This window comes from Gorilla gorilla, chromosome 20, assembly GCF_029281585.2.
Source record: "Gorilla gorilla gorilla isolate KB3781 chromosome 20, NHGRI_mGorGor1-v2.1_pri, whole genome shotgun sequence".
NCBI lineage: Eukaryota > Metazoa > Chordata > Mammalia > Primates > Hominidae > Gorilla > Gorilla gorilla.
In genome coordinates, this window is record NC_073244.2 from 35,959,884 (window position 1) to 35,985,828 (window position 25,945).

The window sequence follows — 25,945 nt, forward strand, 5'->3', positions numbered from 1 at the left end:
TCCAAGTGGTCCAAATATCCACTTGCAGACTTTACAAACAGAGTGTTTCCAATCTGCTCTATGAAAACATAGGTTAAACTCTGTGAGTGGAACGCACACATCCCAAAGAGTTTGCAGAGAATGATTCTCTCTAGTTTTTATACGAAGATATTTCCTTTTCTACCGTAGGCCCAAATCGCTTGAAATCTCCACTTGGAAATTCAAGAAAAAGAGGGTTTCAAATCTGCTCTTTCTAAAGGAAGGTTCAACTCTGTCAGTTGAACACATGCAGCCCAAAGAAGTTACTGAGAATTCTTCTGTCTAGCGTTATATGCAGAAATCCCGTTTCCAACGAAATCCTCAAAGAGGTCCAAATATCCACTTGCAGGCTTTACAAACAGAGTGTTTCCAAACTGCTCTATGAACACAAAGGTTAAACTCTGTGAGTGGAACTCACACATCCCAAAGTGGTTGCTGAGAAAGATTCTCTCTAGTTTTTATACGAAGATATTTCCTTTTCTACCGTAGTCCCAAAATCGCTTGAAATCTCCACTTGGAAATTCCACAAAAAGAGGGTTTCAAATCTGCTCTGTCTAAAGTAAGGTTCAACTCTGTCAGTTGAACACATGCAGCCCTAAGAAGTTACTGAGAATTCTTCTGTCTAGCGTTATATGCAGAAATCACGTTTCCAACGAAATCCTCAATGAGGTCCAAATATCCACTTGCAGGCTTTACAAACAGAGTGTTTCCAAACTACTCTATGAAAACAAAGGTTAAACTCTGTGAGTGGAACTCACACATCCCAAAGTGGTTGCTGAGAATGATTCTCTCTAGTTTTTATACGAAGATATTTCCTTTTCTACCGTAGGCCCAAATCGCTTGAAATCTCCCCTTGGAAATTCCACAAAAAGAGGGTTTCAAATCTGCTCTTTCTAAAGGAAGGTTCAACTCTGTGAGTTGAACACACGCAGCCCAAAGATGTTACTGAGAATTCTTCTGTCTAGCGTTATATGCAGAAATCCCGTTTCCAACGAAATCCTCAAAGAGGTCTCAATATCCACTTGCAGACTTTACAAACAGAGTGTTTCCAGACTGCTCTATGAAAACAAAGGTTAAACACTGTGAGTGGAACTCACACATCTCAAAGTGGTTGCTGAGAATGATTCTCTCTAGTTTTTATACGAAGATATTTCCTTTTCAACCGTAAGCCCAAAATCGCTTGAAATCTCCACTTGGAAATTTCACAAAAAGAGGGTTTCAAATCTGCTCTGTCTAAAGTAAGGTTCAACTCTGTCAGTTGAACACATGCAGCCCAAAGAAGTTACTGAGAATTCTTCTGTCTAGCGTTATATGCAGAAATCCCGTTTCCAACGAAATCCTCAAAGAGGTCCAAATATCCACTTGCAGGCTTTACGAACAGAGTGTTTCCAAACTGCTCTATGAACACAAAGGTTAAACTCTGTGAGTGGAACTCACACATCCCAAAGTGGTTGCTGAGAATGATTCTCTCTAGTTTTTATACGAAGATATTTCCTTTTCTACCGTAGGCCCAAAATCGCTTGAAATCTCCACTTGGAAATTCCACAAAAAGAGGGTTTCAAATCTGCTCTGTCTAAAGTAAGGTTCAACTCTGTCAGTTGAACACATGCAGCCCAAAGAAGTTACTGAGAATTCTTCTGTCTAGCGTTATATGCAGAAATACCGTTTCCAACGAAATCCTCAAAGAGGTCCAAATATCCTCTTGCAGGCTTTACAAACAGAGTGTTTCCAAACTGCTCTATGAACACAAAGGTTAAACTCTGTGAGTGGAACTCACACATCCCAAAGTGGTTGCTGAGAATGATTCTCTCTAGTTTTTATACGAAGATATTTCCTTTTCTACCATAGGCCCAAAATCGCTTGAAATCTCCACTTGGAAATTCCACAAAAAGAGGGTTTCAAATCTGCTCTGTCTAAAGTAAGGTTCAACTCTGTGAGTTGAACACATGCAGCCCAAAGAAGTTACTGAGAATTCTTCTGTCTAGCGTTATATGCAGAAATCCCGTTTCCAACGAAATCCTCCAAGAGGTCCAAATATCCACTTGCAGACTTTACAAACAGAGTGTTTCCAATCTGCTCTATGAAAACATAGGTTAAACTCTGTGAGTGGAACGCACACATCCCAAAGAGTTTGCAGAGAATGATTCTCTCTAGTTTTTATACGAAGATATTTCCTTTTCTACCGTAGGCCCAAATCGCTTGAAATCTCCACTTGGAAATTCAAGAAAAAGAGGGTTTCAAATCTGCTCTCTCTAAAGTAAGGTTCAACTCTGTGAGTTGAACACAGGCAGCCCAAAGAAGTTACTGACAATTCTTCTGTCTAGCGTTATACGCAGAAATCCCGTTTCCAACAAAATCCTCAAAGAGGTCCAAATATCCACTTGCAGATTTTACAAATAGAGTGTTTCCAAACTGCTCTATGAAAACAAAGGTTAAACTCTGTGAGAGGAACGCACACATCCCAAAGTGTTTGCTGAGAATGATTCCCACTAGTTTTTATATGAAGATATTTCCTTTTCTACCATAGGCCCAAATCTCATGAAATCTCCACTTGCAAATTCCACAAAAAGAGGGTTTCAAATCTGCTCTGTCTAAAGGAAGGTTCAACTCTGTGTATTGAACACACGCAGGCCAAAGAAGTTACTGAGAATTCTTCTGTCTAGCGTTATATGCAGAAATCCCGTTTCCAACGATATCCTCAAAGAGGTCCAAATATCCAATTGCAGGCTTTACAAACAGAGTGTTTCCAAACTGCTCTATGAAAACAAAGGTTAAACTCTGTGAGTGGAACTCACACATCCCAAAGTGGTTGCTGAGAATGATTCTCTCTAGTTTTTATACGAAGATATTTCCTTTTCTACCGTAGGCCCAAATCGTTTGAAATCTCCCCTTGGAAATTCCACAAAAAGATGGTTTAAAATCTGCTCTTTCTAAAGGAGGGTTCAACTCTGTGAGTTGAACACACGCAGCCCAAAGATGTTACTGAGAATTCTTCTGTGTAGCGTTATATGCAGAAATCCCGTTTCCAACGAAATCCTCAAAGAGGTCCAAATATCCACTTGCAGACTTTACAAACAGAGTGTTTCCAGACTGCTCTATGAAAACAAAGGTTAAACACTGTGAGTGGAACTCACACATCTCAAAGTGGTTGCTGAGAATGATTCTCTCTAGTTTTTATACGAAGATACTTCCTTTTCAACCGTAGGCCCAAAATCGATTGAAATCTCCACTTGGACATTCCACAAAAAGAGGGTTTCAAATCTGCTCTGTCTAAAGTAAGGTTCAACTCTGTCAGTTGAACACATGCAGCCCAAAGAAGTTACTGAGAATTCTTCTGTCTAGCGTTATATGCAGAAATCCCGTTTCCAACGAAATCCTCAAAGAGGTCTCAATATCCACTTGCAGACTTTACCAACAGAGTGTTTCCAGACTGCTCTATGAAAACAAAGGTTAAACACTGTGAGTGGAACTCACACATCTCAAAGTGGTTGCTGAGAATGATTCTCTCTAGTTTTTATACGAAGATACTTCCTTTTCAACCGTAGGCCCAAAATCGATTGAAATCTCCACTTGGACATTCCACAAAAAGAGGGTTTCAAATCTGCTCTGTCTAAAGTAAGGTTCAACTCTGTCAGTTGAACACATGCAGCCCAAAGAAGTTACTGAGAATTCTTCTGTCTAGCGTTATATGCAGAAATCCCGTTTCCAACGAAATCCTCAAAGAGGTCCAAATATCCACTTGCAGGCTTTACAAACAGAGTGTTTCCAGACTGCTCTATGAACACAAAGGTTAAACTCTGTGAGTGGAACTCACACATCTCAAAGTGGTTGCTGAGAATGATTCTCTCTAGTTTTTAAACGAAGATATTTCCTTTTCTACCGTAGGCCCAAAATCGCTTGAAATCTCCACTTGGAAATTCCACAAAAAGAGGGTTTCAAATCTGCTCTGTCTAAAGTAAGGTTCAACTCTGTCAGTTGAACACATGCAGCCCAAAGAAGTTACTGAGAATTCTTCTGTCTAGCGTTATATGCAGAAATCCCGTTTCCAACGAAATCCTCAAAGAGGTCCAAATATCCACCTGCAGGCTTTACAATCAGAGTGTTTCCAAACTGCTCTATGAAAACAAAAGTTAAACTCTGTGAGTGGAACTCACACATCCCAAAGTGGTTGCTGAGAATGATTCTCTCTAGTTTTTATACGAAGATATTTCCTTTTCAACCGTAAGCCCAAAATCGCTTGAAATCTCCACTTGGAAATTTCACAAAAAGAGGGTTTCAAATCTGCTCTGTCTAAAGTAAGGTTCAACTCTGTCAGTTGAACACATGCAGCCCAAAGAAGTTACTGAGAATTCTTCTGTCTAGCGTTATATGCAGAAATACCGTTTCCAACGAAATCCTCAAAGAGGTCCAAATATCCACTTGCAGGCTTTACGAACAGAGTGTTTCCAAACTGCTCTATGAACACAAAGGTTAAACTCTGTGAGTGGAACTCACACATCCCAAAGTGGTTGCTGAGAATGATTCTCTCTAGTTTTTATACGAAGATATTTCCTTTTCTACCGTAGGCCCAAAATCGCTTGAAATCTCCACTTGGAAATTCCACAAAAAGAGGGTTTCAAATCTGCTCTGTCTAAAGTAAGGTTCAACTCTGTCAGTTGAACACATGCAGCCCAAAGAAGTTACTGAGAATTCTTCTGTCTAGCGTTATATGCAGAAATCCCGTTTCCAACGAAATCCTCAAAGAGGTCCAAATATCCTCTTGCAGGCTTTACAAACAGAGTGTTTCCAAACTGCTCTATGAACACAAAGGTTAAACTCTGTGAGTGGAACTCACACATCCCAAAGTGGTTGCTGAGAATGATTCTCTCTAGTTTTTATACGAAGATATTTCCTTTTCTACCGTAGGCCCAAAATCGCTTGAAATCTCCACTTGGAAATTCCACAAAAAGAGGGTTTCAAATCTGCTCTGTCTAAAGTAAGGTTCAACTCTGTGAGTTGAACACATGCAGCCCAAAGAAGTTACTGAGAATTCTTCTGTCTAGCGTTATATGCAGAAATCCCGTTTCCAACGAAATCCTCCAAGAGGTCCAAATATCCACTTGCAGACTTTACAAACAGAGTGTTTCCAATCTGCTCTATGAAAACATAGGTTAAACTCCGTGAGTGGAACGCACACATCCCAAAGAGTTTGCAGAGAATGATTCTCTCTAGTTTTTATACGAAGATATTTCCTTTTCTACCGTAGGCCCAAATCGCTTGAAATCTCCACTTGGAAATTCAAGAAAAAGAGGGTTTCAAATCTGCTCTCTCTAAAGTAAGGTTCAACTCTGTGAGTTGAACACAGGCAGCCCAAAGAAGTTACTGACAATTCTTCTGTCTAGCGTTATACGCAGAAATCCCGTTTCCAACAAAATCCTCAAAGAGGTCCAAATATCCACTTGCAGATTTTACAAATAGAGTGTTTCCAAACTGCTCTATGAAAACAAAGGTTAAACTCTGTGAGAGGAACGCACACATCCCAAAGTGTTTGCTGAGAATGATTCCCACTAGTTTTTATATGAAGATATTTCCTTTTCTACCATAGGCCCAAATCTCTTGAAATCTCCACTTGGAAATTCCACAAAAAGAGGGTTTCAAATCTGCTCTGTCTAAAGGAAGGTTCAACTCTGTGTATTGAACACACGCAGGCCAAAGAAGTTACTGAGAATTCTTCTGTCTAGCGTTATATGCAGAAATCCCGTTTCCAACGATATCCTCAAAGAGGTCCAAATATCCAATTGCAGGCTTTACAAACAGAGTGTTTCCAAACTGCTCTATGAAAACAAAGGTTAAACTCTGTGAGTGGAACTCACACATCCCAAAGTGGTTGCTGAGAATGATTCTCTCTAGTTTTTATACGAAGATATTTCCTTTTCTACCGTAGGCCCAAATCGTTTGAAATCTCCCCTTGGAAATTCCACAAAAAGAGGGTTTCAAATCTGCTCTTTCTAAAGGAGGGTTCAACTCTGTGAGTTGAACACACGCAGCCCAAAGATGTTACTGAGAATTCTTCTGTGTAGCGTTATATGCAGAAATCCCGTTTCCAACGAAATCCTCAAAGAGGTCCAAATATCCACTTGCAGACTTTACAAACAGAGTGTTTCCAGACTGCTCTATGAAAACAAAGGTTAAACACTGTGAGTGGAACTCACACATCTCAAAGTGGTTGCTGAGAATGATTCTCTCTAGTTTTTATACGAAGATACTTCCTTTTCAACCGTAGGCCCAAAATCGATTGAAATCTCCACTTGGACATTCCACAAAAAGAGGGTTTCAAATCTGCTCTGTCTAAAGTAAGGTTCAACTCTGTCAGTTGAACACATGCAGCCCAAAGAAGTTACTGAGAATTCTTCTGTCTAGCGTTATATGCAGAAATCCCGTTTCCAACGAAATCCTCAAAGAGGTCTCAATATCCACTTGCAGACTTTACAAACAGAGTGTTTCCAGACTGCTCTATGAAAACAAAGGTTAAACACTGTGAGTGGAAGTCACACATCTCAAAGTGGTTGCTGAGAATGATTCTCTCTAGTTTTTATACGAAGATACTTCCTTTTCAACCGTAGGCCCAAAATCGATTGAAATCTCCACTTGGACATTCCACAAAAAGAGGGTTTCAAATCTGCTCTGTCTAAAGTAAGGTTCAACTCTGTCAGTTGAACACATGCAGCCCAAAGAAGTTACTGAGAATTCTTCTGTCTAGCGTTATATGCAGAAATCCCGTTTCCAACGAAATCCTCAAAGAGGTCCAAATATCCACTTGCAGGCTTTACAAACAGAGTGTTTCCAGACTGCTCTATGAACACAAAGGTTAAACTCTGTGAGTGGAACTCACACATCTCAAAGTGGTTGCTGAGAATGATTCTCTCTAGTTTTTAAACGAAGATATTTCCTTTTCTACCGTAGGCCCAAAATCGCTTGAAATCTCCACTTGGAAATTCCACAAAAAGAGGGTTTCAAATCTGCTCTGTCTAAAGTAAGGTTCAACTCTGTCAGTTGAACACATGCAGCCCAAAGAAGTTACTGAGAATTCTTCTGTCTAGCGTTATATGCAGAAATCCCGTTTCCAACGAAATCCTCAAAGAGGTCCAAATATCCACCTGCAGGCTTTACAATCAGAGTGTTTCCAAACTGCTCTATGAAAACAAAAGTTAAACTCTGTGAGTGGAACTCACACATCCCAAAGTGGTTGCTGAGAATGATTCTCTCTAGTTTTTATACGAAGATATTTCCTTTTCAACCGTAAGCCCAAAATCGCTTGAAATCTCCACTTGGAAATTTCACAAAAAGAGGGTTTCAAATCTGCTCTGTCTAAAGTAAGGTTCAACTCTGTCAGTTGAACACATGCAGCCCAAAGAAGTTACTGAGAATTCTTCTGTCTAGCGTTATATGCAGAAATACCGTTTCCAACGAAATCCTCAAAGAGGTCCAAATATCCACTTGCAGGCTTTACGAACAGAGTGTTTCCAAACTGCTCTATGAACACAAAGGTTAAACTCTGTGAGTGGAACTCACACATCCCAAAGTGGTTGCTGAGAATGATTCTCTCTAGTTTTTATACGAAGATATTTCCTTTTCTACCGTAGGCCCAAAATCGCTTGAAATCTCCACTTGGAAATTCCACAAAAAGAGGGTTTCAAATCTGCTCTGTCTAAAGTAAGGTTCAACTCTGTCAGTTGAACACATGCAGCCCAAAGAAGTTACTGAGAATTCTTCTGTCTAGCGTTATATGCAGAAATCCCGTTTCCAACGAAATCCTCCAAGAGGTCCAAATATCCACTTGCAGACTTTACAAACAGAGTGTTTCCAATCTGCTCTATGAAAACATAGGTTAAACTCCGTGAGTGGAACGCACACATCCCAAAGAGTTTGCAGAGAATGATTCTCTCTAGTTTTTATACGAAGATATTTCCTTTTCTACCGTAGGCCCAAATCGCTTGAAATCTCCACTTGGAAATTCAAGAAAAAGAGGGTTTCAAATCTGCTCTCTCTAAAGTAAGGTTCAACTCTGTGAGTTGAACACAGGCAGCCCAAAGAAGTTACTGACAATTCTTCTGTCTAGAGTTATACGCAGAAATCCCGTTTCCAACAAAATCCTCAAAGAGGTCCAAATATCCACTTGCAGATTTTACAAATAGAGTGTTTCCAAACTGCTCTATGAAAACAAAGGTTAAACTCTGTGAGAGGAACGCACACATCCCAAAGTGTTTGCTGAGAATGATTCCCACTAGTTTTTATATGAAGATATTTCCTTTTCTACCATAGGCCCAAATCTCTTGAAATCTCCACATGGAAATTCCACAAAAAGAGGGTTTCAAATCTGCTCTGTCTAAAGGAAGGTTCAACTCTGTGTATTGAACACACGCAGGCCAAAGAAGTTACTGAGAATTCTTCTGTCTAGCGTTATATGCAGAAATCCCGTTTCCAACGATATCCTCAAAGAGGTCCAAATATCCAATTGCAGGCTTTACAAACAGAGTGTTTCCAAACTGCTCTATGAAAACAAAGGTTAAACTCTGTGAGTGGAACTCACACATCCCAAAGTGGTTGCTGAGAATGATTCTCTCTAGTTTTCATACGAAGATATTTCCTTTTCTACCGTAGGCCCAAATCGTTTGAAATCTCCCCTTGGAAATTCCACAAAAAGAGGGTTTCAAATCTGCTCTTTCTAAAGGAGGGTTCAACTCTGTGAGTTGAACACACGCAGCCCAAAGATGTTACTGAGAATTCTTCTGTCTAGCGTTATATGCAGAAATCCCGTTTCCAACGAAATCCTCAAAGAGGTCTCAATATCCACTTGCAGACTTTACAAACAGAGTGTTTCCAGACTGCTCTATGAAAACAAAGGTTAAACACTGTGAGTGGAACTCACACATCTCAAAGTGGTTGCTGAGAATGATTCTCTCTAGTTTTTATACGAAGATACTTCATTTTCAACCGTAGGCCCAAAATCGATTGAAATCTCCACTTGGACATTCCACAAAAAGAGGGTTTCAAATCTGCTCTGTCTAAAGTAAGGTTCAACTCTGTCAGTTGAACACATGCAGCCCAAAGAAGTTACTGAGAATTCTTCTGTCTAGCGTTATATGCAGAAATCCCGTTTCCAACGAAATCCTCAAAGAGGTCCAAATATCCACTTGCAGGCTTTACAAACAGAGTGTTTCCAAACTGCTCTATGAACACAAAGGTTAAACTCTGTGAGTGGAACTCACACATCCCAAAGTGGTTGCTGAGAAAGATTCTCTCTAGTTTTTATACGAAGATATTTCCTTTTCTACCGTAGTCCCAAAATCGCTTGAAATCTCCACTTGGAAATTCCACAAAAAGAGGGTTTCAAATCTGCTCTGTCTAAAGTAAGGTTCAACTCTGTCAGTTGAACACATGCAGCCCTAAGAAGTTACTGAGAATTCTTCTGTCTAGCGTTATATGCAGAAATCACGTTTCCAACGAAATCCTCAATGAGGTCCAAATATCCACTTGCAGGCTTTACAAACAGAGTGTTTCCAAACTACTCTATGAAAACAAAGGTTAAACTCTGTGAGTGGAACTCACACATCCCAAAGTGGTTGCTGAGAATGATTCTCTCTAGTTTTTATACGAAGATATTTCCTTTTCTACCGTAGGCCCAAATCGCTTGAAATCTCCCCTTGGAAATTCCACAAAAAGAGGGTTTCAAATCTGCTCTTTCTAAAGGAAGGTTCAACTCTGTGAGTTGAACACACGCAGCCCAAAGATGTTACTGAGAATTCTTCTGTCTAGCGTTATATGCAGAAATCCCGTTTCCAACGAAATCCTCAAAGAGGTCTCAATATCCACTTGCAGACTTTACAAACAGAGTGTTTCCAGACTGCTCTATGAAAACAAAGGTTAAACACTGTGAGTGGAACTCACACATCTCAAAGTGGTTGCTGAGAATGATTCTAGTTTTTATACGAAGATACTTCCTTTTCAACCGTAGGCCCAAAATCGATTGAAATCTCCACTTGGAAATTCCACAAAAAGAGGGTTTCAAATCTGCTCTGTCTAAAGTAAGGTTCAACTCTGTCAGTTGAACACATGCAGCCCAAAGAAGTTACTGAGAATTCTTCTGTCTAGCGTTATATGCAGAAATCCCGTTTCCAACGAAATCCTCAAAGAGGTCTCAATATCCACTTGCAGACTTTACAAACAGAGTGTTTCCAGACTGCTCTATGAAAACAAAGGTTAAACACTGTGAGTGGAACTCACACATCTCAAAGTGGTTGCTGAGAATGATTCTCTCTAGTTTTTATACGAAGATATTTCCTTTTCAACCGTAAGCCCAAATCGCTTGAAATCTCCACTTGGAAATTCCACAAAAAGAGGGTTTCAAATCTGCTCTGTCTAAAGTAAGGTTCAACTCTGTCAGTTGAACACATGCAGCCCAAAGAAGTTACTGAGAATTCTTCTGTCTAGCGTTATATGCAGAAATACCGTTTCCAACGAAATCCTCAAAGAGGTCCAAGTATCCACTTGCAGGCTTTACAAACAGAGTGTTTCCAAACTGCTCTATGAACACAAAGGTTAAACTCTGTGAGTGGAACTCACACATCCCAAAGTGGTTGCTGAGAATGATTCTCTCTAGTTTTTATACGAAGATATTTCCTTTTCTACCGTAGGCCCAAAATCGCTTGAAATCTCCACTTGGAAATTCCACAAAAAGAGGGTTTCAAATCTGCTCTGTCTAAAGTAAGGTTCAACTCCGTCAGTTGAACACATGCAGCCCAAAGAAGTTACTGAGAATTCTTCTGTCTAGCGTTATATGCAGAAATCCCGTTTCCAACGAAATCCTCAAAGAGGTCCAAATATCCACTTGCAGGCTTTACAAACAGAGTGTTTCCAAACTGCTCTATGAACACAAAGGTTAAACTCTGTGAGTGGAACTCACACATCCCAAAGTGGTTGCTGAGAATGATTCTCTCTAGTTTTTATACGAAGATATTTCCTTTTCTACCGTAGGCCCAAAATCGCTTGAAATCTCCACTTGGAAATTCCACAAAAAGAGGGTTTCAAATCTGCTCTGTCTAAAGTAAGGTTCAACTCTGTGAGTTGAACACATGCAGCCCAAAGAAGTTACTGAGAATTCTTCTGTCTAGCGTTATATGCAGAAATCCCGTTTCCAACGAAATCCTCAGAGAGGTCCAAATATCCACTTGCAGACTTTACAAACAGAGTGTTTCCAATCTGCTCAATGAAAACATAGGTTAAACTCTGTGAGTGGAACGCACACATCCCAAAGAGTTTGCAGAGAATGATTCTCTCTAGTTTTTATACGAAGATATTTCCTTTTCTACCGTAGGCCCAAATCGCTTGAAATCTCCACTTGGAAATTCAAGAAAAAGAGGGTTTCAAATCTGCTCTGTCTAAAGTAAGGTTCAACTCTGTGAGTTGAACACAGGCAGCCCAAAGAAGTTACTGACAATTCTTCTGTCTAGCGTTATATGCAGAAATCCCGTTTCCAACGAAATCCTCAAAGAGGTCTCAATATCCACTTGCAGACTTTACAAACAGAGTGTTTCCAGACTGCTCTATGAAAACAAAGGTTAAACACTGTGAGTGGAACTCACACATCTCAAAGTGGTTGCTGAGAATGATTCTCTCTAGTTTTTATACGAAGATATTTCCTTTTCAACCGTAGGCCCAAAATCGATTGAAATCTCCACTTGGAAATTCCACAAAAAGAGGGTTTCAAATCTGCTCTGTCTAAAGTAAGGTTCAACTCTGTCAGTTGAACACATGCAGCCCAAAGAAGTTACTGAGAATTCTTCTGTCTAGCGTTATATGCAGAAATCCCGTTTCCAACGAAATCCTCAAAGAGGTCCAAATATCCACTTGCAGGCTTTACAAACAGAGTGTTTCCAAACTGCTCTATGAACACAAAGGTTAAACTCTGTGAGTGGAACTCACACATCCCAAAGTGGTTGCTGAGAATGATTCTCTCTAGTTTTTATACGAAGATATTTCCTTTTCTACCGTAGGCCCAAAATCGCTTGAAATCTCCACTTGGAAATTCCACAAAAAGAGGGTTTCAAATCTGCTCTGTCTAAAGTAAGGTTCAACTCTGTCAGTTGAACACATGCAGCCCTAAGAAGTTACTGAGAATTCTTCTGTCTAGCGTTATATGCAGAAATCCCGTTTCCAACGAAATCCTCAATGAGGTCCAAATATCCACTTGCAGGCTTTACAAACAGAGTGTTTCCAAACTGCTCTATGAAAACAAAGGTTAAACTCTGTGAGTGGAACTCACACATCTCAAAGTGGTTGCTGAGAATGATTCTCTCTAGTTTTTATACGAAGATATTTCCTTTTCTACCGTAGGCCCAAATCGCTTGAAATCTCCCCTTGGAAATTCCACAAAAAGAGGGTTTCAAATCTGCTCTTTCTAAAGGAAGGTTCAACTCTGTGAGTTGAACACACGCAGCCCAAAGATGTTACTGAGAATTCTTCTGTCTAGCGTTATATGCAGAAATCCCGTTTCCAACGAAATCCTCAAAGAGGTCTCAATATCCACTTGCAGACTTTACAAACAGAGTGTTTCCAGACTGCTCTATGAAAACAAAGGTTAAACACTGTGAGTGGAACTCACACATCTCAAAGTGGTTGCTGAGAATGATTCTCTCTAGTTTTTATACGAAGATACTTCCTTTTCAACCGTAGGCCCAAAATCGATTGAAATCTCCACTTGGAAATTCCACAAAAAGAGGGTTTCAAATCTGCTCTGTCTAAAGTAAGGTTCAACTCTGTCAGTTGAACACATGCAGCCCAAAGAAGTTACTGAGAATTCTTCTGTCTAGCGTTATATGCAGAAATCCCGTTTCCAACGAAATCCTCAAAGAGGTCCAAATATCCACTTGCAGTCTTTACAAACAGAGTGTTTCCAAACTGCTCTATGAACACAAAGGTTAAACTCTGTGAGTGGAACTCACACATCCCAAAGAGTTTGCAGAGAATGATTCTCTCTAGTTTTTATACGAAGATATTTCCTTTTCTACCGTAGGCCCAAATCGCTTGAAATCTCCACTTGGAAATTCAAGAAAAAGAGGGTTTCAAATCTGCTCTGTCTAAAGTAAGGTTCAACTCTGTGAGTTGAACACACGCAGCCCAAAGAAGTTACTGAGAATTCTTCTGTCTAGCGTTATATGCAGAAATCCCGTTTCCAACGAAATCCTCAAAGAGGTCCAAATATCCACTTGCAGACTTTACAAACAGGGTGTTTCCAATCTGCTCTATGAAAACATAGGTTAAACTCGGTGAGTGGAACGCACACATCCCAAAGAGTTTGCAGAGAATGATTCTCTCTAGTTTTTATACGAAGATATTTCCTTTTCTACCGTAGGCCCAAATCGCTTGAAATCTCCACTTGGAAATTCAAGAAAAAGAGGGTTTCAAATCTGCTCTGTCTAAAGTAAGGTTCAACTCTGTGAGTTGAACACAGGCAGCCCAAAGAAGTTACTGACAATTCTTCTGTCTAGCGTTATACGCAGAAATCCCGTTTCCAAAAAAATCCTCAAAGAGGTCCAAATATCCACTTGCAGATTGTACAAATAGAGTGTTTCCAAACTGCTCTATGAAAACAAAGGTTAAACTCTGTGAGAGGAACGCACACATCCCAAAGTGTTTGCTGAGAATGATTCCCTCTAGTTTTTATATGAAGATATTTCCTTTTCTACCATAGGCCCAAATCGATTGAAATCTCCACTTGGAAATTCCACAAAAAGAGGTTTTCAAATCTGCTCTGTCTAAAGGAAGGTTCAACTCTGTGTATTGAACACACGCAGGCCAAAGAAGTTACTGAGAATTCTTCTGTCTAGCGTTATATGCAGAAATCCCGTTTCCAACGAAATCCTCAAAGAGGTCCAAATATCCACTTGCAGGCTTTACAAACAGAGTGTTTCCAAACTGCTCTATGAACACAAAGGTTAAACTCTGTGAGTGGAACTCACACATCCCAAAGTGGTTGCTGAGAATGATTCTCTCTAGTTTTTATACGAAGATATTTCCTTTTCTACCGTAGGCCCAAAATCGCTTGAAATCTCCACTTGGAAATTCCACAAAAAGAGGGTTTCAAATCTGCTCTGTCTAAAGTAAGGTTCAACTCTGTGAGTTGAACACATGCAGCCCAAAGAAGTTACTGAGAATTCTTCTGTCTAGCGTTATATGCAGAAATCCCGTTTCCAACGAAATCCTCAGAGAGGTCCAAATATCCACTTGCAGACTTTACAAACAGAGTGTTTCCAATCTGATCAATGAAAACATAGGTTAAACTCTGTGAGTGGAACGCACACATCCCAAAGAGTTTGCAGAGAATGATTCTCTCTAGTTTTTATACGAAGATATTTCCTTTTCTACCGTAGGCCCAAATCGCTTGAAATCTCCACTTGGAAATTCAAGAAAAAGAGGGTTTCAAATCTGCTCTGTCTAAAGTAAGGTTCAACTCTGTGAGTTGAACACAGGCAGCCCAAAGAAGTTACTGACAATTCTTCTGTCTAGCGTTATATGCAGAAATCCCGTTTCCAACGAAATCCTCAAAGAGGTCTCAATATCCACTTGCAGACTTTACAAACAGAGTGTTTCCAGACTGCTCTATGAAAACAAAGGTTAAACACTGTGAGTGGAACTCACACATCTCAAAGTGGTTGCTGAGAATGATTCTCTCTAGTTTTTATACGAAGATATTTCCTTTTCAACCGTAGGCCCAAAATCGATTGAAATCTCCACTTGGAAATTCCACAAAAAGAGGGTTTCAAATCTGCTCTGTCTAAAGTAAGGTTCAACTCTGTCAGTTGAACACATGCAGCCCAAAGAAGTTACTGAGAATTCTTCTGTCTAGCGTTATATGCAGAAATCCCGTTTCCAACGAAATCCTCAAAGAGGTCCAAATATCCACTTGCAGGCTTTACAAACAGAGTGTTTCCAAACTGCTCTATGAACACAAAGGTTAAACTCTGTGAGTGGAACTCACACATCCCAAAGTGGTTGCTGAGAATGATTCTCTCTAGTTTTTATACGAAGATATTTCCTTTTCTACCGTAGGCCCAAAATCGCTTGAAATCTCCACTTGGAAATTCCACAAAAAGAGGGTTTCAAATCTGCTCTGTCTAAAGTAAGGTTCAACTCTGTCAGTTGAACACATGCAGCCCTAAGAAGTTACTGAGAATTCTTCTGTCTAGCGTTATATGCAGAAATCCCGTTTCCAACGAAATCCTCAATGAGGTCCAAATATCCACTTGCAGGCTTTACAAACAGAGTGTTTCCAAACTGCTCTATGAAAACAAAGGTTAAACTCTGTGAGTGGAACTCACACATCTCAAAGTGGTTGCTGAGAATGATTCTCTCTAGTTTTTATACGAAGATATTTCCTTTTCTACCGTAGGCCCAAATCGCTTGAAATCTCCCCTTGGAAATTCCACAAAAAGAGGGTTTCAAATCTGCTCTTTTTAAAGGAAGGTTCAACTCTGTGAGTTGAACACACGCAGCCCAAAGATGTTACTGAGAATTCTTCTGTCTAGCGTTATATGCAGAAATCCCGTTTCCAACGAAATCCTCAAAGAGGTCTCAATATCCACTTGCAGACTTTACAAACAGAGTGTTTCCAGACTGCTCTATGAAAACAAAGGTTAAACACTGTGAGTGGAACTCACACATCTCAAAGTGGTTGCTGAGAATGATTCTCTCTAGTTTTTATACGAAGATACTTCCTTTTCAACCGTAGGCCCAAAATCGATTGAAATCTCCACTTGGAAATTCCACAAAAAGAGGGTTTCAAATCTGCTCTGTCTAAAGTAAGGTTCAACTCTGTCAGTTGAACACATGCAGCCCAAAGAAGTTACTGAGAATTCTTCTGTCTAGCGTTATATGCAGAAATCCCGTTTCCAACGAAATCCTCAAAGAGGTCCAAATATCCACTTGCAGGCTTTACAAACAGAGTGTTTCCAAACTGCTCTATGAACACAAAGGTTAAACTCTGTGAGTGGAACTCACACATCCCAAAGAGTTTGCAGAGAATGATTCTCTCTAGTTTTTATACGAAGATATTTCCTTTTCTACCGTAGGCCCAAATCGCTTGAAATCTCCACTTGGAAATTCAAGAAAAAGAGGGTTTCAAATCTGCTCTGTCTAAAGTAAGGTTCAACTCTGTGAGTTGAACACACGCAGCCCAAAGAAGTTACTGAGAATTCTTCTGTCTAGCGTTATATGCAGAAATCCCGTTTCCAACGAAATCCTCAAAGAGGTCCAAATATCCACTTGCAGACTTTACAAACAGGGTGTTTCCAATCTGCTCTATGAAAACATAGGTTAAACTCGGTGAGTGGAACGCACACATCCCAAAGAGTTTGCAGAGAATGATTCTCTCTAGTTTTTATACGAAGATATTTCCTTTTCTACCGTAGGCCCAAATCGCTTGAAATCTCCACTTGGAAATTCAAGAAAAAGAGGGTTTCAAATCTGCTCTGTCTAAAGTAAGGTTCAACTCTGTGAGTTGAACACAGGCAGCCCAAAGAAGTTACTGACAATTCTTCTGTCTAGCGTTATACGCAGAAATCCCGTTTCCAAAAAAATCCTCAAAGAGGTCCAAATATCCACTTGCAGATTGTACAAATAGAGTGTTTCCAAACTGCTCTATGAAAACAAAGGTTAAACTCTGTGAGAGGAACGCACACATCCCAAAGTGTTTGCTGAGAATGATTCCCTCTAGTTTTTATATGAAGATATTTCCTTTTCTACCATAGGCCCAAATCGATTGAAATCTCCACTTGGAAATTCCACAAAAAGAGGTTTTCAAATCTGCTCTGTCTAAAGGAAGGTTCAACTCTGTGTATTGAACACACGCAGGCCAAAGAAGTTACTGAGAATTCTTCTGTCTAGCGTTATATGCAGAAATCCCGTTTCCAACGATATCCTCAAAGAGGTCCAAATATCCAATTGCAGGCTTTACAAACAGAGTGTTTCCAAACTGCTCTATGAAAACAAAGGTTAAACTCTGTGAGTGGAACTCACAAATCCCAAAGTGGTTGCTGAGAATGATTCTCTCTAGTTTTTATACGAAGATATTTCCTTTTCTACCGTAGGCCCAAAATCGCTTGAAATCTCCACTTGGAAATTCCACAAAAAGAGGGTTTCAAATCTGCTCTGTCTAAAGTAAGGTTCAACTCTGTGAGTTGAACACACGCAGCCCAAAGATGTTACTGAGAATTCTTCTGTCTAGCGTTATATGCAGAAATCCCGTTTCCAACGAAATCCTCAAAGAGGTCTCAATATCCACTTGCAGACTTTACAAACAGAGTGTTTCCAATCTGATCAATGAAAACATAGGTTAAACTCTGTGAGTGGAACGCACACATCCCAAAGAGTTTGCAGAGAATGATTCTCTCTAGTTTTTATACGAAGATATTTCCTTTTCTACCGTAGGCCCAAATCGCTTGAAATCTCCACTTGGAAATTCAAGAAAAAGAGGGTTTCAAATCTGCTCTGTCTAAAGTAAGGTTCAACTCTGTGAGTTGAACACAGGCAGCCCAAAGAAGTTACTGACAATTCTTCTGTCTAGCGTTATATGCAGAAATCCCGTTTCCAACGAAATCCTCAAAGAGGTCTCAATATCCACTTGCAGACTTTACAAACAGAGTGTTTCCAGACTGCTCTATGAAAACAAAGGTTAAACACTGTGAGTGGAACTCACACATCTCAAAGTGGTTGCTGAGAATGATTCTCTCTAGTTTTTATACGAAGATATTTCCTTTTCAACCGTAGGCCCAAAATCGATTGAAATCTCCACTTGGAAATTCCACAAAAAGAGGGTTTCAAATCTGCTCTGTCTAAAGTAAGGTTCAACTCTGTCAGTTGAACACATGCAGCCCAAAGAAGTTACTGAGAATTCTTCTGTCTAGCGTTATATGCAGAAATCCCGTTTCCAACGAAATCCTCAAAGAGGTCCAAATATCCACTTGCAGGCTTTACAAACAGAGTGTTTCCAAACTGCTCTATGAACACAAAGGTTAAACTCTGTGAGTGGAACTCACACATCCCAAAGTGGTTGCTGAGAATGATTCTCTCTAGTTTTTATACGAAGATATTTCCTTTTCTACCGTAGGCCCAAAATCGCTTGAAATCTCCACTTGGAAATTCCACAAAAAGAGGGTTTCAAATCTGCTCTGTCTAAAGTAAGGTTCAACTCTGTCAGTTGAACACATGCAGCCCTAAGAAGTTACTGAGAATTCTTCTGTCTAGCGTTATATGCAGAAATCCCGTTTCCAACGAAATCCTCAATGAGGTCCAAATATCCACTTGCAGGCTTTACAAACAGAGTGTTTCCAAACTGCTCTATGAAAACAAAGGTTAAACTCTGTGAGTGGAACTCACACATCTCAAAGTGGTTGCTGAGAATGATTCTCTCTAGTTTTTATACGAAGATATTTCCTTTTCTACCGTAGGCCCAAATCGCTTGAAATCTCCCCTTGGAAATTCCACAAAAAGAGGGTTTCAAATCTGCTCTTTCTAAAGGAAGGTTCAACTCTGTGAGTTGAACACACGCAGCCCAAAGATGTTACTGAGAATTCTTCTGTCTAGCGTTATATGCAGAAATCCCGTTTCCAACGAAATCCTCAAAGAGGTCTCAATATCCACTTGCAGACTTTACAAACAGAGTGTTTCCAGACTGCTCTATGAAAACAAAGGTTAAACACTGTGAGTGGAACTCACACATCTCAAAGTGGTTGCTGAGAATGATTCTCTCTAGTTTTTATACGAAGATACTTCCTTTTCAACCGTAGGCCCAAAATCGATTGAAATCTCCACTTGGAAATTCCACAAAAAGAGGGTTTCAAATCTGCTCTGTCTAAAGTAAGGTTCAACTCTGTCAGTTGAACACATGCAGCCCAAAGAAGTTACTGAGAATTCTTCTGTCTAGCGTTATATGCAGAAATCCCGTTTCCAACGAAATCCTCAAAGAGGTCCAAATATCCACTTGCAGTCTTTACAAACAGAGTGTTTCCAAACTGCTCTATGAACACAAAGGTTAAACTCTGTGAGTGGAACTCACACATCCCAAAGAGTTTGCAGAGAATGATTCTCTCTAGTTTTTATACGAAGATATTTCCTTTTCTACCGTAGGCCCAAATCGCTTGAAATCTCCACTTGGAAATTCAAGAAAAAGAGGGTTTCAAATCTGCTCTGTCTAAAGTAAGGTTCAACTCTGTGAGTTGAACACACGCAGCCCAAAGAAGTTACTGAGAATTCTTCTGTCTAGCGTTATATGCAGAAATCCCGTTTCCAACGAAATCCTCAAAGAGGTCCAAATATCCACTTGCAGACTTTACAAACAGGGTGTTTCCAATCTGCTCTATGAAAACATAGGTTAAACTCGGTGAGTGGAACGCACACATCCCAAAGAGTTTGCAGAGAATGATTCTCTCTAGTTTTTATACGAAGATATTTCCTTTTCTACCGTAGGCCCAAATCGCTTGAAATCTCCACTTGGAAATTCAAGAAAAAGAGGGTTTCAAATCTGCTCTGTCTAAAGTAAGGTTCAACTCTGTGAGTTGAACACAGGCAGCCCAAAGAAGTTACTGACAATTCTTCTGTCTAGCGTTATACGCAGAAATCCCGTTTCCAAAAAAATCCTCAAAGAGGTCCAAATATCCACTTGCAGATTGTACAAATAGAGTGTTTCCAAACTGCTCTATGAAAACAAAGGTTAAACTCTGTGAGAGGAACGCACACATCCCAAAGTGTTTGCTGAGAATGATTCCCTCTAGTTTTTATATGAAGATATTTCCTTTTCTACCATAGGCCCAAATCGATTGAAATCTCCACTTGGAAATTCCACAAAAAGAGGTTTTCAAATCTGCTCTGTCTAAAGGAAGGTTCAACTCTGTGTATTGAACACACGCAGGCCAAAGAAGTTACTGAGAATTCTTCTGTCTAGCGTTATATGCAGAAATCCCGTTTCCAACGAAATCCTCAAAGAGGTCCAAATATCCACTTGCAGGCTTTACAAACAGAGTGTTTCCAAACTGCTCTATGAACACAAAGGTTAAACTCTGTGAGTGGAACTCACACATCCCAAAGTGGTTGCTGAGAATGATTCTCTCTAGTTTTTATACGAAGATATTTCCTTTTCTACCGTAGGCCCAAAATCGCTTGAAATCTCCACTTGGAAATTCCACAAAAAGAGGGTTTCAAATCTGCTCTGTCTAAAGTAAGGTTCAACTCTGTGAGTTGAACACATGCAGCCCAAAGAAGTTACTGAGAATTCTTCTGTCTAGCGTTATATGCAGAAATCCCGTTTCCAACGAAATCCTCAGAGAGGTCCAAATATCCACTTGCAGACTTTACAAACAGAGTGTTTCCAATCTGATCAATGAAAACATAGGTTAAACTCTGTGAGTGGAACGCACACATCCCAAAGAGTTTGCAGAGAATGATTCTCTCTAGTTTTTATACGAAGATATTTCCTTTTCTACCGTAGGCCCAAATCGCTTGAAATCTCCACTTGGAAATTCAAGAAAAAGAGGGTTTCAAATCTGCTCTGTCTAAAGTAAGGTTCAACTCTGTGAGTTGAACACAGGCAGCCCAAAGAAGTTACTGACAATTCTTCTGTCTAGCGTTATATGCAGAAATCCCGTTTCCAACGAAATCCTCAAAGAGGTCTCAATATCCACTTGCAGACTTTACAAACAGAGTGTTTCCAGACTGCTCTATGAAAACAAAGGTTAAACACTGTGAGTGGAACTCACACATCTCAAAGTGGTTGCTGAGAATGATTCTCTCTAGTTTTTATACGAAGATATTTCCTTTTCAACCGTAGGCCCAAAATCGATTGAAATCTCCACTTGGAAATTCCACAAAAAGAGGGTTTCAAATCTGCTCTGTCTAAAGTAAGGTTCAACTCTGTCAGTTGAACACATGCAGCCCAAAGAAGTTACTGAGAATTCTTCTGTCTAGCGTTATATGCAGAAATCCCGTTTCCAACGAAATCCTCAAAGAGGTCCAAATATCCACTTGCAGGCTTTACAAACAGAGTGTTTCCAAACTGCTCTATGAACACAAAGGTTAAACTCTGTGAGTGGAACTCACACATCCCAAAGTGGTTGCTGAGAATGATTCTCTCTAGTTTTTATACGAAGATATTTCCTTTTCTACCGTAGGCCCAAAATCGCTTGAAATCTCCACTTGGAAATTCCACAAAAAGAGGGTTTCAAATCTGCTCTGTCTAAAGTAAGGTTCAACTCTGTCAGTTGAACACATGCAGCCCTAAGAAGTTACTGAGAATTCTTCTGTCTAGCGTTATATGCAGAAATCCCGTTTCCAACGAAATCCTCAATGAGGTCCAAATATCCACTTGCAGGCTTTACAAACAGAGTGTTTCCAAACTGCTCTATGAAAACAAAGGTTAAACTCTGTGAGTGGAACTCACACATCTCAAAGTGGTTGCTGAGAATGATTCTCTCTAGTTTTTATACGAAGATATTTCCTTTTCTACCGTAGGCCCAAATCGCTTGAAATCTCCCCTTGGAAATTCCACAAAAAGAGGGTTTCAAATCTGCTCTTTTTAAAGGAAGGTTCAACTCTGTGAGTTGAACACACGCAGCCCAAAGATGTTACTGAGAATTCTTCTGTCTAGCGTTATATGCAGAAATCCCGTTTCCAACGAAATCCTCAAAGAGGTCTCAATATCCACTTGCAGACTTTACAAACAGAGTGTTTCCAGACTGCTCTATGAAAACAAAGGTTAAACACTGTGAGTGGAACTCACACATCTCAAAGTGGTTGCTGAGAATGATTCTCTCTAGTTTTTATACGAAGATACTTCCTTTTCAACCGTAGGCCCAAAATCGATTGAAATCTCCACTTGGAAATTCCACAAAAAGAGGGTTTCAAATCTGCTCTGTCTAAAGTAAGGTTCAACTCTGTCAGTTGAACACATGCAGCCCAAAGAAGTTACTGAGAATTCTTCTGTCTAGCGTTATATGCAGAAATCCCGTTTCCAACGAAATCCTCAAAGAGGTCCAAATATCCACTTGCAGGCTTTACAAACAGAGTGTTTCCAAACTGCTCTATGAACACAAAGGTTAAACTCTGTGAGTGGAACTCACACATCCCAAAGAGTTTGCAGAGAATGATTCTCTCTAGTTTTTATACGAAGATATTTCCTTTTCTACCGTAGGCCCAAATCGCTTGAAATCTCCACTTGGAAATTCAAGAAAAAGAGGGTTTCAAATCTGCTCTGTCTAAAGTAAGGTTCAACTCTGTGAGTTGAACACACGCAGCCCAAAGAAGTTACTGAGAATTCTTCTGTCTAGCGTTATATGCAGAAATCCCGTTTCCAACGAAATCCTCAAAGAGGTCCAAATATCCACTTGCAGACTTTACAAACAGGGTGTTTCCAATCTGCTCTATGAAAACATAGGTTAAACTCGGTGAGTGGAACGCACACATCCCAAAGAGTTTGCAGAGAATGATTCTCTCTAGTTTTTATACGAAGATATTTCCTTTTCTACCGTAGGCCCAAATCGCTTGAAATCTCCACTTGGAAATTCAAGAAAAAGAGGGTTTCAAATCTGCTCTGTCTAAAGTAAGGTTCAACTCTGTGAGTTGAACACAGGCAGCCCAAAGAAGTTACTGACAATTCTTCTGTCTAGCGTTATACGCAGAAATCCCGTTTCCAAAAAAATCCTCAAAGAGGTCCAAATATCCACTTGCAGATTGTACAAATAGAGTGTTTCCAAACTGCTCTATGAAAACAAAGGTTAAACTCTGTGAGAGGAACGCACACATCCCAAAGTGTTTGCTGAGAATGATTCCCTCTAGTTTTTATATGAAGATATTTCCTTTTCTACCATAGGCCCAAATCGATTGAAATCTCCACTTGGAAATTCCACAAAAAGAGGTTTTCAAATCTGCTCTGTCTAAAGGAAGGTTCAACTCTGTGTATTGAACACACGCAGGCCAAAGAAGTTACTGAGAATTCTTCTGTCTAGCGTTATATGCAGAAATCCCGTTTCCAACGATATCCTCAAAGAGGTCCAAATATCCAATTGCAGGCTTTACAAACAGAGTGTTTCCAAACTGCTCTATGAAAACAAAGGTTAAACTCTGTGAGTGGAACTCACAAATCCCAAAGTGGTTGCTGAGAATGATTCTCTCTAGTTTTTATACGAAGATATTTCCTTTTCTACCGTAGGCCCAAAATCGCTTGAAATCTCCACTTGGAAATTCCACAAAAAGAGGGTTTCAAATCTGCTCTGTCTAAAGTAAGGTTCAACTCTGTGAGTTGAACACACGCAGCCCAAAGATGTTACTGAGAATTCTTCTGTCTAGCGTTATATGCAGAAATCCCGTTTCCAACGAAATCCTCAAAGAGGTCTCAATATCCACTTGCAGACTTTACAAACAGAGTGTTTCCAATCTGATCAATGAAAACATAGGTTAAACTCTGTGAGTGGAACGCACACATCCCAAAGAGTTTGCAGAGAATGATTCTCTCTAGTTTTTATACGAAGATATTTCCTTTTCTACCGTAGGCCCAAATCGCTTGAAATCTCCACTTGGAAATTCAAGAAAAAGAGGGTTTCAAATCTGCTCTGTCTAAAGTAAGGTTCAACTCTGTGAGTTGAACACAGGCAGCCCAAAGAAGTTACTGACAATTCTTCTGTCTAGCGTTATATGCAGAAATCCCGTTTCCAACGAAATCCTCAAAGAGGTCTCAATATCCACTTGCAGACTTTACAAACAGAGTGTTTCCAGACTGCTCTATGAAAACAAAGGTTAAACACTGTGAGTGGAACTCACACATCTCAAAGTGGTTGCTGAGAATGATTCTCTCTAGTTTTTATACGAAGATATTTCCTTTTCAACCGTAGGCCCAAAATCGATTGAAATCTCCACTTGGAAATTCCACAAAAAGAGGGTTTCAAATCTGCTCTGTCTAAAGTAAGGTTCAACTCTGTCAGTTGAACACATGCAGCCCAAAGAAGTTACTGAGAATTCTTCTGTCTAGCGTTATATGCAGAAATCCCGTTTCCAACGAAATCCTCAAAGAGGTCCAAATATCCACTTGCAGGCTTTACAAACAGAGTGTTTCCAAACTGCTCTATGAACACAAAGGTTAAACTCTGTGAGTGGAACTCACACATCCCAAAGTGGTTGCTGAGAATGATTCTCTCTAGTTTTTATACGAAGATATTTCCTTTTCTACCGTAGGCCCAAAATCGCTTGAAATCTCCACTTGGAAATTCCACAAAAAGAGGGTTTCAAATCTGCTCTGTCTAAAGTAAGGTTCAACTCTGTCAGTTGAACACATGCAGCCCTAAGAAGTTACTGAGAATTCTTCTGTCTAGCGTTATATGCAGAAATCCCGTTTCCAACGAAATCCTCAATGAGGTCCAAATATCCACTTGCAGGCTTTACAAACAGAGTGTTTCCAAACTGCTCTATGAAAACAAAGGTTAAACTCTGTGAGTGGAACTCACACATCTCAAAGTGGTTGCTGAGAATGATTCTCTCTAGTTTTTATACGAAGATATTTCCTTTTCTACCGTAGGCCCAAATCGCTTGAAATCTCCCCTTGGAAATTCCACAAAAAGAGGGTTTCAAATCTGCTCTTTCTAAAGGAAGGTTCAACTCTGTGAGTTGAACACACGCAGCCCAAAGATGTTACTGAGAATTCTTCTGTCTAGCGTTATATGCAGAAATCCCGTTTCCAACGAAATCCTCAAAGAGGTCTCAATATCCACTTGCAGACTTTACAAACAGAGTGTTTCCAGACTGCTCTATGAAAACAAAGGTTAAACACTGTGAGTGGAACTCACACATCTCAAAGTGGTTGCTGAGAATGATTCTCTCTAGTTTTTATACGAAGATACTTCCTTTTCAACCGTAGGCCCAAAATCGATTGAAATCTCCACTTGGAAATTCCACAAAAAGAGGGTTTCAAATCTGCTCTGTCTAAAGTAAGGTTCAACTCTGTCAGTTGAACACATGCAACCCAAAGAAGTTACTGAGAATTCTTCTGTCTAGCGTTATATGCAGAAATCCCGTTTCCAACGAAATCCTCAAAGAGGTCCAAATATCCACTTGCAGGCTTTACAAACAGAGTGTTTCCAAACTGCTCTATGAACACAAAGGTTAAACTCTGTGAGTGGAACTCACACATCCCAAAGAGTTTGCAGAGAATGATTCTCTCTAGTTTTTATACGAAGATATTTCCTTTTCTACCGTAGGCCCAAATCGCTTGAAATCTCCACTTGGAAATTCAAGAAAAAGAGGGTTTCAAATCTGCTCTGTCTAAAGTAAGGTTCAACTCTGTGAGTTGAACACACGCAGCCCAAAGAAGTTACTGAGAATTCTTCTGTCTAGCGTTATATGCAGAAATCCCGTTTCCAACGAAATCCTCAAAGAGGTCCAAATATCCACTTGCAGACTTTACAAACAGGGTGTTTCCAATCTGCTCTATGAAAACATAGGTTAAACTCGGTGAGTGGAACGCACACATCCCAAAGAGTTTGCAGAGAATGATTCTCTCTAGTTTTTATACGAAGATATTTCCTTTTCTACCGTAGGCCCAAATCGCTTGAAATCTCCACTTGGAAATTCAAGAAAAAGAGGGTTTCAAATCTGCTCTGTCTAAAGTAAGGTTCAACTCTGTGAGTTGAACACAGGCAGCCCAAAGAAGTTACTGACAATTCTTCTGTCTAGCGTTATACGCAGAAATCCCGTTTCCAAAAAAATCCTCAAAGAGGTCCAAATATCCACTTGCAGATTGTACAAATAGAGTGTTTCCAAACTGCTCTATGAAAACAAAGGTTAAACTCTGTGAGAGGAACGCACACATCCCAAAGTGTTTGCTGAGAATGATTCCCTCTAGTTTTTATATGAA